Source organism: Carcharhinus amblyrhynchos, chromosome 15 (assembly GCF_965287045.1).
Source record: "Carcharhinus amblyrhynchos chromosome 15, sCarAmb.v2.hapA, whole genome shotgun sequence".
In the NCBI taxonomy this organism is placed as follows: Eukaryota; Metazoa; Chordata; class Chondrichthyes; order Carcharhiniformes; family Carcharhinidae; genus Carcharhinus; species Carcharhinus amblyrhynchos.
The window spans coordinates 30510193-30522972 of record NC_137338.1 but is presented as its reverse complement, the minus strand read 5'-3'; the positions used below and the strand labels follow the sequence as shown (position 1 = coordinate 30522972).

General features: G+C 44.7%; 1 protein-coding gene across 1 annotated transcript in view; it reads left to right on the top strand.

Moving 5' to 3' along the window:
* The first annotated feature begins 2041 nt into the window (after positions 1–2041).
* The window catches only part of kcnj15 (potassium inwardly rectifying channel subfamily J member 15), a 30786-nt gene continuing 20047 nt past the window's right edge, over positions 2042–12780 (top strand). Inside the window, exons 1-2 of the mRNA XM_080203723.1 lie at positions 2042–2095; positions 3283–3461. The gene's annotated coding sequence lies outside the window, so the exon portion shown is untranslated. The remainder of the gene's footprint in view (positions 2096–3282; positions 3462–12780) is intronic.

The window sequence follows — 12780 nt, the reverse complement described above, 5'->3', positions numbered from 1 at the left end:
AGTGTAAGGAAGGTTCACCAGTATGTTGCCTGGTCTTGAGTGTGTTGGCTATGAAGAGAGCTTGAATAAACTAGGATTGTTTTCACTGCAAAGACGGAGGTTGAGAGGAGACCTGATAGAGGTCTACAAAATTGAGAGGCACAGACAGGGTGGATAGTCAGAGGCTTTTGCCCAGGATAGAAGTGTCAATTACAAGAGGGAATAGTTTCAAGGTGAGAGGAGGAAAGTTTAAGGGAGGTGTGCAGAGGAAGTTTTTTGCATGGAGAGTAGTGGGTGCCTGGAATGTGCTGCCAGAGGAGGTGTTGGAAGCAGACACATTAGCAACATTTAAGAGTCATATGAATGGATATATGAATAAGGAGGGAATACAGGGATATGGATTGAATAAGGGAGAAGGTTTTTTCTTTAGTTTAGGGCACCATGATCAGCATGGGCTTGGAGCACCAAACAGCCTCTTTCTGTGCTGTACTTTTCTTTGTTCTACATGAAAAAAACTGGACCTTACGGTCTGACAAAATCTGTTTAGTTTGCTACATGTTGAATTGTTCGAAAAACAACATTAAAAATATCAGTCCATAGAGCAGCCTCTCTAGGATGATGGTGGAAGCTGTTAAAATTGATTCATTCAGGGAATATTACTTTGGGATACAATCGCCAGGATTCTGCTGGGCTGGTGGGGTCTCACCAACGGGTCAGAGATCCAGAGGACAACCTCCTTCAGTTGCAAGAGGGGGGCCTAATGGAATCAAATTTCAGGCACTTAGGTGGCCATGGTTGGACCTTCCTCCTGATCGAGAATCCCAATGGTGGAAATCCCATCCACCAAAAGCTGCTGCCCAATCACAGGCTGTCATTGTTGAGTCTACCTGACATCCTGTAGCCAATGGCTGGGAATTCCATGTCAGCCTCCTACTAGTGAAGAGAGACTGGATCGAGTGGGCTTGTACTCACTGGAATTTAGAAGTATGAGAACCTAACCTAAATCAACCTAACCCGCACATCTTTGGACTGTGGGAGGAAACCAGAGCACCCCCCTATTCTCCTATTGAATACAAGTATGTCAACATCCTGGAGTGTTAGCATTGACCAAAAACTCAATTAGACTCACCACATAAACACAGTGGCTACAACAGCAGCTCAGAGGCTTGATTGGCAGCGCATTCACAAATATCCACTCCCTCCACCACCAATGCCCAGTGACAACCATGTGTACTATCGACAAGATGCACTGAAGCAATTCAACAAGGATCCTTAGACAGCACCTTCCAATCCCATGACCACTTCCATTTAGAAGGACAGGGGCAGCAGATACATGGGAGCATCTGCACCTGCAAGTTCCCTCCCAACCACTCACCATCCTGACTTGGAAAATATATCCCCAATCCTCTGCAGTTGCTGGATCAAAATCCTAGAGTTCTCTCTCTAATGACATTGTTAGTTAACCTAAGGCACACGGACTGCAGAGTTTCAACAGGGCAGTTCACCACCACCTTCTCAAGGGCAACTAGGGATGGGCAATAAATGCTGGCCAACCAGCGACGCTCATGTCCCAAGAATGAATCTGAAAAAAATCAAAATCAAAAAAGCCGAAAATATTGAAATAAAAAGGGGAAATTTTGGAAATGTTTATCAGGTTAATTTGTGGGGCTGACAAGAACAATTAAATTATCATATCAGACCATATTATTATGAACTAAAATATAAACTTGTCCATTCTCTAATTCCAGGCTTACTGAACTGCTGAGTTTTACAGCACTTTCTGCTTTCGAAACAGCTAAAGGTGAAGGTGACACAGGCTGGAAACAGCCCAAAGGCAGTGGTTTGAGTTTTATGACTCCTACAGCTGCACTTGCTGACTGGACGAGTTCTCACCAAAACGCACTTCGGGCAGTATCCAGCCAGCAGGTAAGAAAATCTCTGCAGGACAAAACTGCAATCATTGACAGTCTCACACTCAGACAGGGCTGCAGGAATGGCTCCTGGAAGGCAATGGAAAATGAGTAAAGGTTAAACAAAGGTTACACAGTGGCTGGAACCATCTGATTAAGAAACCAAGGACTGTGGCAAGACTACGAGGAGGCTTCTTCTGCATTTCGTCTGTGTTACGCCAGGCCCCGGTGTGCTTAGCAATGTTCTTAAAGCAGCCACAATGGTCCATTCCCCAAAACGAAAATGTTAAGATGAATATATGGTGATAAGAAACACCTCTGTCTCCTCATCACCATGAAAAATGTTAACTACTGGTTTGTGAAAAATCATACAGGATTTAAAAACTTCTGTAAAACTTTATTTGAAACAATGGTGACAGGTTAAATGGAATTGTGATATCAAATTTCATTGAACAACTTAGAATATTTCAGAATTCTAATGGATTATTTTTTGTTGATAAAACTTGAATGATATTTAAAGAAACATTTGATTCCTGATACTTGGTATTAAATATAAATCTTACACATGACGCTAAAGTCAACGATTTTTTTCCTTTTTATATGTTCGAATGTGGCATTCCTAATCTGAGCCATTGCTGAGATTTTAAATGTTTCTTTTAAATAAATAAAGCTTTAAATAAATTATTTTGAGGGGGGAAAATCATTACTGGAGTTGAAGAGTGCTTGCAACCTTACGTCCTGTGTTGCCAACGCCAAGTTTCCCAGTCACATTCTGACAAAAATAGTGTTATTGAAAGAAGTCTTTACATCTTTCCTGTTTGGCATACACAGGGCTTCGAAACTTGCCAAAACATCCCAGTAATCCGTTTATTTTCGTGCTTGAGAACTCACTTCCCGGGCTGATAAAATTGTAGATTTTCCCCTTAAATATAAAGAAGCAAACTTTGCTGACTGTATTAGACTGGGTATACTTTTTCCAATATACATTAATTTTGAATGTGGCTCTCCCCCCTTTCCCTCTTAAAACAATTCTGCTAGTTTTCCATGGACTCTTTTCCGCATACTTTCTGATTTGGCTGCTTGTGACCAAAGGGGGCGGGGGGGGGGTGGTGTTGGGGGCGGAATGGTGTAGAGTTTGTTTGAGGGATTCTCAAGGTGAAAATTGAAATTAAGTGTTAAGTGATATCAGGGAACAACGGGGCTGGGCGTTGTTGTTGTGTTGTTTCATTCTACCAAAAGTTCAGCCTGGCGTGGCACTTTTTATTCCCTCCCTCCTTCTTCCCCCCCAAAACAAAATAATCCTTAATGGTTCAGTGACATCACTAGGAGAGGAGGGGGGTATTAAATAAAAACTCCTATTTATTTCTTCCCCTCTCCATGCCTCTCTCTGCAGGTAGCTCCCGTCCGGGGACTGACTTGTGTGTGTGTGTGGTGTGTGTACTTCTACCCAGCCCTTTGAGCCCCAGTCTCTTCCCTGGTGTGAGATCGACCCGATCTACAACAACTTGTCGCCGCCTTCTAACCCACCGCAGCCCTGTAACAATGACCCTCTGACTCCCTTCTCCCGACAAGGTAAGAGACTCTTTTCAACTCAATTATCTACTTTTTAATCCCCCCATTTTTTAACTCTTAAAAAAGTCTTTTTCTCCTTTTTTTCAGTTAAATCGAATTTCCTTTGAGGAAAAGCCCTGATTTCTTACAAAATTACAGTGCTTTGATCTCTTACAGCATTCTTATGTTTTGTGGGACTTGTTGCATCTTAAGCCGGCGGAGATTCATTCTTTTTATGTCTTGTAACTTCCATTTCAGGATCGTGTGTTGAAATGAGTACAGAACGATCATTTCTTTTTAAAATAAATTGTTCTGAAAATTTATTAATGAATCAGTCTAGCGGGTGGGGGGGTTAACCTCCTCTGATGGCGAATTGGTGGAGTTTCATAAGTTAATACGCGACCTGATTTGTTTACGTCCTGTGTTGGGACTGGAGTAAGAGAGAAATGTGACTACAATACAATGACTTCCTGCCTTCAACCACCCCCCTTCCCCCTTTCCTCATTCACTCAGTGTGGGAATTGAGCTGAAACTGAAGGGTTCCCCTCCCTACCCCCTACCCTCCCTAACCCTCTCTAGCAGAAACCTATGCATTGCTTCCTGACGTGTTTTAGTTACGAAGAGAGATTGGATAAGCTGGGGTTGTGTTCCGAGGAGCAGAGGGGGGTAGGGAGGGGGTGGGGGGGGAGGTGTGCGGTGGCGAGGGGTTCAGGACTGAGATGTATAAATTTATGAGGGGCATAGATGGAGTGGACAGAAAGAAACTTTCTCCTCTTGCTGGAGGGATCAATGACCACGGGGCATCGGTTTAACGTAAGGGGATAGGAGATTTCAGGGGATGTGAGGAGGGTGGTGGGAGTCTGGAATTCACTGTCTGAAAGGCTGCTGGAGGCAGAGACCCTCATAACATTTAAGAGGGCGGCACGTTGGTTAGCAGTGCTGTCTTACAGCACCAGTTCGATTCCCAGCTTGGGTCTGTGCGAAGTTTACACATTCTCCCTCTGTGCACATGGGTTGCTCCAGGTGCTCAGGTTTTCTCCCACCATCCAAAGGATGTGCAGCTGAGGTGCATTGGCCATGCTAAATTCTCCCTCAGTGTACCCGAACAGGTGCCAGAGTGTGACAACTAGGGGATTTTCACAGCAACGTTATTGCAGCGTTAATGTAAGCCTATTTGTAACAATAATAAAGTTTAAGAATTATTTAGATGGGCACTTGTTGATGCCAAGGCATACAAGGCTATGGACTAAGTGCTGGAAAGTGGGATGAGAATAGTTAGATGATTATTTTTGACTGGTGCCAAAGTGATGGGCCGAAGGGCCTTTTCTGTGCTGCAGACCTGTCTGACTCTGTGAAGGTGTTGAGGTTTGGAATTCTGAAATGCAAGGAAGCAGCTGAGTGAGTGTATGCGGCACAGACAGATTGGTCAGTTGTGTAATAAAGTTAAATATTACCATACAGTTGCAGTCTGTTTTAAAGAAGTCACTGTTAACCCCTTCTCCAGTATAACATTTCAAATTTAAACTAAAAAAAAAATTTAAACACTTCAAAAGTAGATGCCCAATTCAATATTTATTTTGCATGGTGGGCAGTGCACAGGCAGCCACCTGCTCCCAGATCCCTAGAAATATCAAAGACTTGCATCTCTGTAGCATCTTTCTCAATTGCCACTGTGCTTTACAGCTGAATGAAGCACTTTTGGTGATAATCACAGCAGCCAGTTTGTGCGCAGCAAGATCCCACAAGCAGCAATGTAATAGTGAAAGAAAAACCTGCATTTTATGTAACATTTTGCCATGGTCACCGGAGGACTCAAAGAATTTTACAAGGCAGTGAAGTTATTTTGAAATGTGGTGAAAAATGAGGCAGCCAGTGTGTGTGTGCATAGGAAGCTCCCATAAACAGCATTGTGATAATGAACAGATAATCTGCTTTTTTTTGCGATGGGACAGCGCAGTGGCACAATGGTTAGCACTGCTGCCTCACAGCGCCAGGGACCTGGGTTCGATTCCTGGCTTAGATCACTGTCTGTATGGAGTTTGCATGTTCTCCCTGTGTCTGTGTGGGTTTCCTCCAGGTGCTCTGGTTTCCTCCCACAGTCTGAAAGATGTGCTGGTTAGGTGCATTGACCCAAACAGGCGCTAGAATATGGTGACTAGGGGAATTTCACAGCAGCTTCATTGCAATGTTAATGTAATCCTTACTTGTGATTAATAAATAAACTTTATTGTACAAGAATGGGACAGATCCCAAAACCTTGTGATTCAGAGGCATGTATTTTCCATCCCTAATTGCCCTTGAGAAGGTGGTGAGTAGCCTTCTTGAACCACTGGAGTCCACAGGGTAGACCCACAGGGTTGTTGGGGAGGGAGTTACAGGATTTTGACCTAGTGCAAGAACAGTGATATAATTGCAAGTCAGGATAGTGCATGACTTGGAGGGTAACTTTCAGGTGGAGGTGCACCCATGTGTCCACTGCCCTTGTCCTTCTAGGTGGCAGAGGTCACCAGTTTGGAAAGAGTTGTTGAAGAAGCAATGGTGTGTTACTCCATCTTGTAGATGATGCTGCCATTGTGCGTTGGCGATGGAGGGAGTGAGTGATGAATGTGGTGGACAAGGATCATATCAAGCAGGTTGCTACATCCTGGATGATATTGTGTTTCTTGGATGTTGGTGCTGCAGTCATCCAGTCAAGTAGTTGAGGGAAGAATGTTGACCCAGGCATTATGTTCATACTCCCAAAATGAAAGTGGGATTTCTCTAGTCAAAAGTGATGCTGTTGTCAAGAATTGGCTGTATTTGAATGAAGGCAAAAGCCAAGCCTATATTTTAAATTAAGAGCAAGACAGCTAGGATGAGAAAAAAGATCATAAGGGAGAAAAATAAAGAATGTCAGACTACCAGCAAAGCAGTGAAGATTTATTAGTTAGGGGCAAAATACAAATAGTCAAAATAAGAATGGAAATTAGAAATGGAGGAAGGGAAAAGTAAATCTTTTTAATTGAAAATGATTGTTAAATGATCACCAGGCTTATCACATTAATATTAATGGCCCTGACAACGTAGAACTTATCCCAATGTGGGAGAGGTAAACTTTAAAAACAATGGCTGCCCCAGCAGCTCAAAATTCCTTGGATACGCTCCGATTAAAAGGCAAACATTGAATTGAAGGCTCAAGTTCATTGTGGGCTCACGGAACCAATTTGCAGTGGCTCTTTCAAAGCACTTCTGGCTTCCTCCTTCTGAGGCAGGTTTCGTGATATCCTGAGGCTGCTTGGAAACGGGGAAAAGAGCTGGGATATCGACTTGTTAAAGAGACTGCATTCACACTGCTGGGGGTTTCACTATACCAGATACAAATGGGATTAGGACATAGAGCAGTTTTGCCCTTTATATTTCATTGTTGTAGCCAAGTGGGAACTTGCACTGCAGTGATAAATTCGGCGTATAATTGCACCAGAAGAGTTAAAATGCCATTAGTTCTGTATCAGTTGTTAGAGGTTATGGGAGTCAGGATATACTGTAAGACTGTAAGAGTTTGTTCTGGTGGAGTTATGCCTTTGCTATTGCTGTGATTCAGATATGTTTTGGAGTAGTGAAAGAAAGCAGTATAAAATGATGCAAGTTTATCCCTACACTGTTTTTACATTGAACCATTTCAAGGAGCTATGCAAATTGATTCTTTTTCCAGCAATTTCTAGAGGGAAAATAATTGAAAAGTAAGAATTCAATGTTAAACTTGTAAAGAACATTGGTTAGATCACTCTTAATGTGCCTGCTACAATTCTGATTGATGTATTACAAAAGTGACATAGAGACACTGGATAAGGTGCAGAAAGGCTTTACGAGGATGATACCAAGGAGAGGCACACAGATGGGTGGGAGGGTGAGCTATGAGAAGGATGCATAGATGCTTCAATGTAATTTGGACAAGCTGAGTGAGTGGGCAAGTACATGGCAGATGCAGTATGATGTGGGTAAACCTGGGGTTATCCACTTTGTTGGCAAAAACAGGAAGGCAGATTATTATCTGAATGGCTATGAATTAGGAGAGGGGAATCTGCAATGAGACCTGGATTAATTTGGCCATGCTAAATTAACCCTAGTGTCGGGGGATTAACAGGATAAATATGAGGGTTTACGGGAACAGGGCCTGGGTGGAATTGTGGTTGGTGCAGACTCGATGGGCTGCATGGCCTCCTTCTGAACTGTAGGGATTCTAGGATTCTATGGGAGTCCTCATACATCAGTCACTGAGGGTAAGCATGCAGATGCAGCAGGCGGTAAAGAAGGCAACTAGTATGTTAACCCTAGTAACAAGAGGATTTGAGTACAGGAGCAGGGATGTCTTGCTGCAATTATACAGGACCTTGGTAAGGCCACACCTGGAATATTTTGTTCAGTTTTGGTCCCCTTATATGAGGATGTTCTTGCTATAGAAAGACTGCAGCAAAGGTTTACCATACTGATTGCTGGCGGGACTAATGTATAAAGAGAAATTGGATCAGTTAGGATTATATTCGCTGGAGTTCAGAAGGATGAGAGGGGAACCTCATAGAAATCCATAAAATTCAAACGGAACTAGACAGGGTTGATATAGGAAGGACTTTTTACATGATGGGAGTGTCCCACACCAGAGGTTTAAGGATATATCTAAGATCTAAGAACAGGTCTAAGAACTGAGATGAGGAGAAATTTCTCCGTCCAGAAAGTCATAAACCTGTGGAATTCATTACCACAGAAAGGAGTTGAGGCCAAAACAAAAAAATTCTAAGGGCCCGATTTTACCATTTTGATTCCAGGTTCTGGCGGACTTGAAGGACTGTTTCAGATCTGACTTTTAGACCCGTTCTCTGGCGCCCCCATGCACACTCTGCCTGAAAAAGTATCAATGATTTTGAATCGTGCTGTAGAAGCCGGTGGGCCGGGTTTAACGCGCCCAAAATCCTGCACCTCTGATCGGCACCTCCAATTGTACATGCACGGAACAAAATGATAGAATGCTGCTCCGCTGCCACATCCCTCCCAAGCCAAATAGTGCCTACCCCTGGCCCCTACAGACATTGCTGCACCCCCTAAACATTGCTGACCCCCTTATCCCCCCACACACCCTGCCACCCAAACCGATCGTGGGCCTCTCCCTGGGAAGTGCTGTTAAATTAATTTAAATGCATGCAGGTGCATTTAAATGGCCATCGCGCCTGTTTTGGGCGCAGTCCCGATCGTGGTCATTTTCAGGCCTTGGTAAAGGGGGAACCGGCACGGAGTCGGGCGCGGATCGCGATACTCACCTCACGCTAGACTTTACCAAATCTTCGTGCCTGAAAACATGCGCAATGTGATAGTAAAATCGGGCCCTAAGTGTGGAATTTGCGTAAGAACCAGACTAAATCCTGTTGGTTTTTTCAGCAGGTGTTTCAACATGAATCTCCCACATTCTATGCACCGCACTGGCATGAGTCACCCAAAAACAAGGGGCAAGGCCCACTCCTGCTGGATAGGCAGCGTAGCATTGAGCAGGCCACTGCACGTGAATCGATCTGTTAGGGCGGAAATCAATGCATTCATAGTAGCCCTGCACTGCCAGTCTCCCAATCGCTGGCCAGCCTTGCGACCTTGCATTGCTGCCCTCCGACATCCCCACAGCCCGATTGCTGGTCCCCAGAACATGTCTGGACCAGCCTCAGCACCTCTGGCCCCGCCCACCTCCCTGGCCACAGCCCACCACAATCCCCCCCCTCTCCATGGCAGGCCTGATCTCCCAATCCGCCCCCCACCTGCAGCCCCGGCACTCCCTCCACAGTCCCCCACTGCTGCCCCCCCTCCCCCCCCTCCCCCCCAACCCCGATGCCCAGCCCTGATCACTGACTTCCATCCCTCTGCTCGTGACCCCAAGTACAGAGTGGCTGGGGAACCCTCCCACCCCCACTGATCTTCCCCAGAGCTTCCACCCCCCCCATTACGCCCCTCCCCCTTGGCACTGCCTGATGTCCAGTGGGCAGTGCCAAGGTGCATCCTGGGCATTGGCACTTTCCCCCTTGGGCAATGCCAGGGGGCCCAGGCTGGCACTACCAGGGGGCATTCCCCCATACCCCAAATCTCTAGGGGGGCCTTGATGGCCCCCTTTGCTCCAGCAGGGTTGAACCGTTAGTTGTAAACTCTGCTGTTGTAAACTCCACTGGAGTGAAATACTCCTGGTGGGGGGCAAGGGTACAAGTCTCGCCGGGCCTGTTGGTTATATGTTAAATCCATTTAAATACCGGTTTAAATATTTTATGTAGCTCTGCGCCAGATTTTGGCATGAATCTGACTGCACTGGAAATCCAGCTGTTAGAGACTTGCAGAGGCCCTGGCGCCCATTGGGGAGCCCGCTACATGGCTTCCACTTGAGTTTCCTGGCCCAGAAGCAGTGCAGTGGGCTGGGAGAATCTCCTCCTGTATGTTTTCAAGAAGCAGTTTGATATAGTTCTTGGGGCAAAGGGGATCAAAGGACATGGGGAAGAAGGCAGGATCTGGCTGATGAGTTGGGTGATCAGTCATGATCATAATGAATGGCGGAGCAGGCTCGAAGGGCTGAATGGCCTTCTTCTGCTCCTGTTTTCTGTGAGAACTTTCAGGAATACTTTTTTTTCTTTAGAAAAGACTGAGAAGTGATTTAATAGACCTACTTAAAATTATGGAGGGTTTTGATAAGATATTGAAGTTTCAAGTTTCCAGCTATGGGGCTTCTAGAACCAGGGTTCATAAATATAAATAATGGAAACGTTACCTCTGTGCCTCTCTCCACAGATGCTGCCAGATCTGATCAGTATTTCTAGTCATTTTATTGCAATAAATATAAGTCATGAATATGTTCAATTAAAAAATCTGGAGAATTTTCAGTCAATGTTGTTAAGATGTGGAACTTGTTTTCACAAGGAGTAGCTGAGGGAGATAGTATAGGTGCATTAAAAGAGGTAAACTACAGGAGGGAGAATGGAAATGAAGGATACATAGGTGGGACTTGTTGAAGTAATGTGGAAGTAGGAACACATGGAACATGAACACTGATGTAGACCAGTTGGCTGAATGGCTTGATTCTGTGCTGATATTGGATGTAATTGGGAAAAGGAGATAGGGGAAATGGCTGAAGATGTAATCAAAATGAGGATCTTCTGAAGGAAAGAGCTATTGAATAAGATGGAGGGGCCTAGACACAGTACCCTAGCATATGCAACACTAAAGGCAGTACATGGGGAAGAAGGCAGATCATCACACAAAACTACAGGAAGAATTTGTAAATGAAGACAAGGATTTTGCACACAGCAAGTTGAGGGATGGAGAGCCAGGTAAAGTTGCTGCCCACTCAAATCATTCTTCACTTATTGCTGTGGTCCTGTGCTCACAGTGCTGCCTCAAAGTCAGAATATCATTGCTTCAAATGTCACTTTTAGTGATTGAGAGCAAAATCTAGACTGACACCTCATTGTGACACTGCTAGCGTGCCGCACAGTCAGAGGTGCCGCACAGTCAGAGGTGCCGCACAGTCAGAGGTGCCACACAGTCAGAGGTGCCGCACAGTCAGAGGTGCCATCTTTCAGCTGAGATATTAAACCAAAGCCCTGTCTGTTCCCTTCAGGAATGCTGTAGGACATGCCACGCTCATGTTTCAAAGAACAGTGAGAGTGTCCTATCAGACATTTATCCTTTGACCATTCTCTGAAACAAATGATCTGCCTCTTTGAACAAGTCTTTGAGCATTTGCCATAATATTTCCTTATGTGTCTCAGTGTCATACGTTATTTTATAATGTCCCTTTGGAGTACTTTGTGAAGTTATGTTATGTGAAAAGATACAAGATAAATTCAAGATATTATTGTATTGCAGCTTGCAGAATCTTGCTGTATATAAATTGTAACATTGCATAAGTGACTATTTCAACCGCACAAGGGTGACCTGAGCTTGCGAAATGCATCACTGAATGAGCAAGTATAAAGTATGGTGCACTTGCATTTAAATATATTTACTCAGGACTCTCCTACTGGCTTCTCACTGCCAGCAGGACTTATAAAGTTAGGAGAGAAGATAGGACTTGCATTTATATGACCTCAGGACATCCTCAAATACTTTACAACCAATTACGTGCATTTTTTTAAAGTGTAGTCACTTGTAATGTGGGGAAATATTTACTTAAAGAAAACTCCTGCAAACGCTCAGGTGATAAAGGTCACTTAATCTGATTATTTTTTCAGTTATTGATTGAGGGATAAATAGTGGCCAGGGCATCAGAGATAACTTCCTTACTTGACTTCAAATTATGCCATGGAATCTTATACCTTTTTAAAAAATGTATTCTTTCATGGAATGTGGGAATTGCTGGCAGGGCCAGTATTTATTGCGCATTTCCAATTGTCCACGGTAGCAGTGAGCTGCCTTCTTGAACCACGGCACTCCCCGAGGTGTGGGCACACCCACAGTGCTGTTAGTGAGGGAGTTCCAGGATTTTGACAGCGAAGGAACAGCGATCTATTTCCAAATCAGGATGATGAGTGATTTGGTGGACAACTTGCAGCTGGTGACCTCCCCATGTATCTGCCGCCCTTGACCTTTGAGGTGGTAGTGTGCGAGTTTGGAAGGTGATGTCAGAGGATCTTTGGGAAGCTTCTGCTGCCATTATGCATTGGTGGTGACGGGAGTGAATTTTTAATGTGGCGGATGGGGTGTCAGTCAAATGGGTCACTTTGAGCTGGATGATGTTGAGCTTCTTGAGTGTTGTTGGAGCTGCAGTTATCAAGACAAGCGGAAAGTATTTCATCACACCTTTGACTTGCGCCTTGTAGATAGCGGACAGGCTTTGGTGAATCAGGATGTGAGTCACTCATTGCACAATTCCCACCCAAGAAGATAGACAGAGCCCCAGTTTATCATCTCACCATGAAGACATGACCACCAACAGTGCAGCATTCTTTCCGCATTGTACTGCAGTTTTAGTCTAGGTTTTTCTCCTGGGAGCGGAACTTGAATCACAATTTTCCGACATAGGTGTGGATGATACCGACTGAGCTATGGATAAGTCTCTGGATGGCATGATGGCACAGTGGTTAGCACTCACAGCTCCAGAGACCTGGGTTCAATTCCCGGCTTGGATCACTGTCTGTGTGGAGTCTGCACATTCTCCCTGTATCTGAGTGGGTTCCCTCCGACTGCTCCGGTTTCCTCTCACAGTTCAAAGATGTGCAAGTTAGGCGTGTCAGCCATACTGAATTTCCCCTTAGTGTCCTGGGATGCGTAGGTTAGGGGGATTAGCGAGGTAAATTTGCAGGGATAGTGCCGAGTGAGATTGTTATCAGTGCAGGCTCGA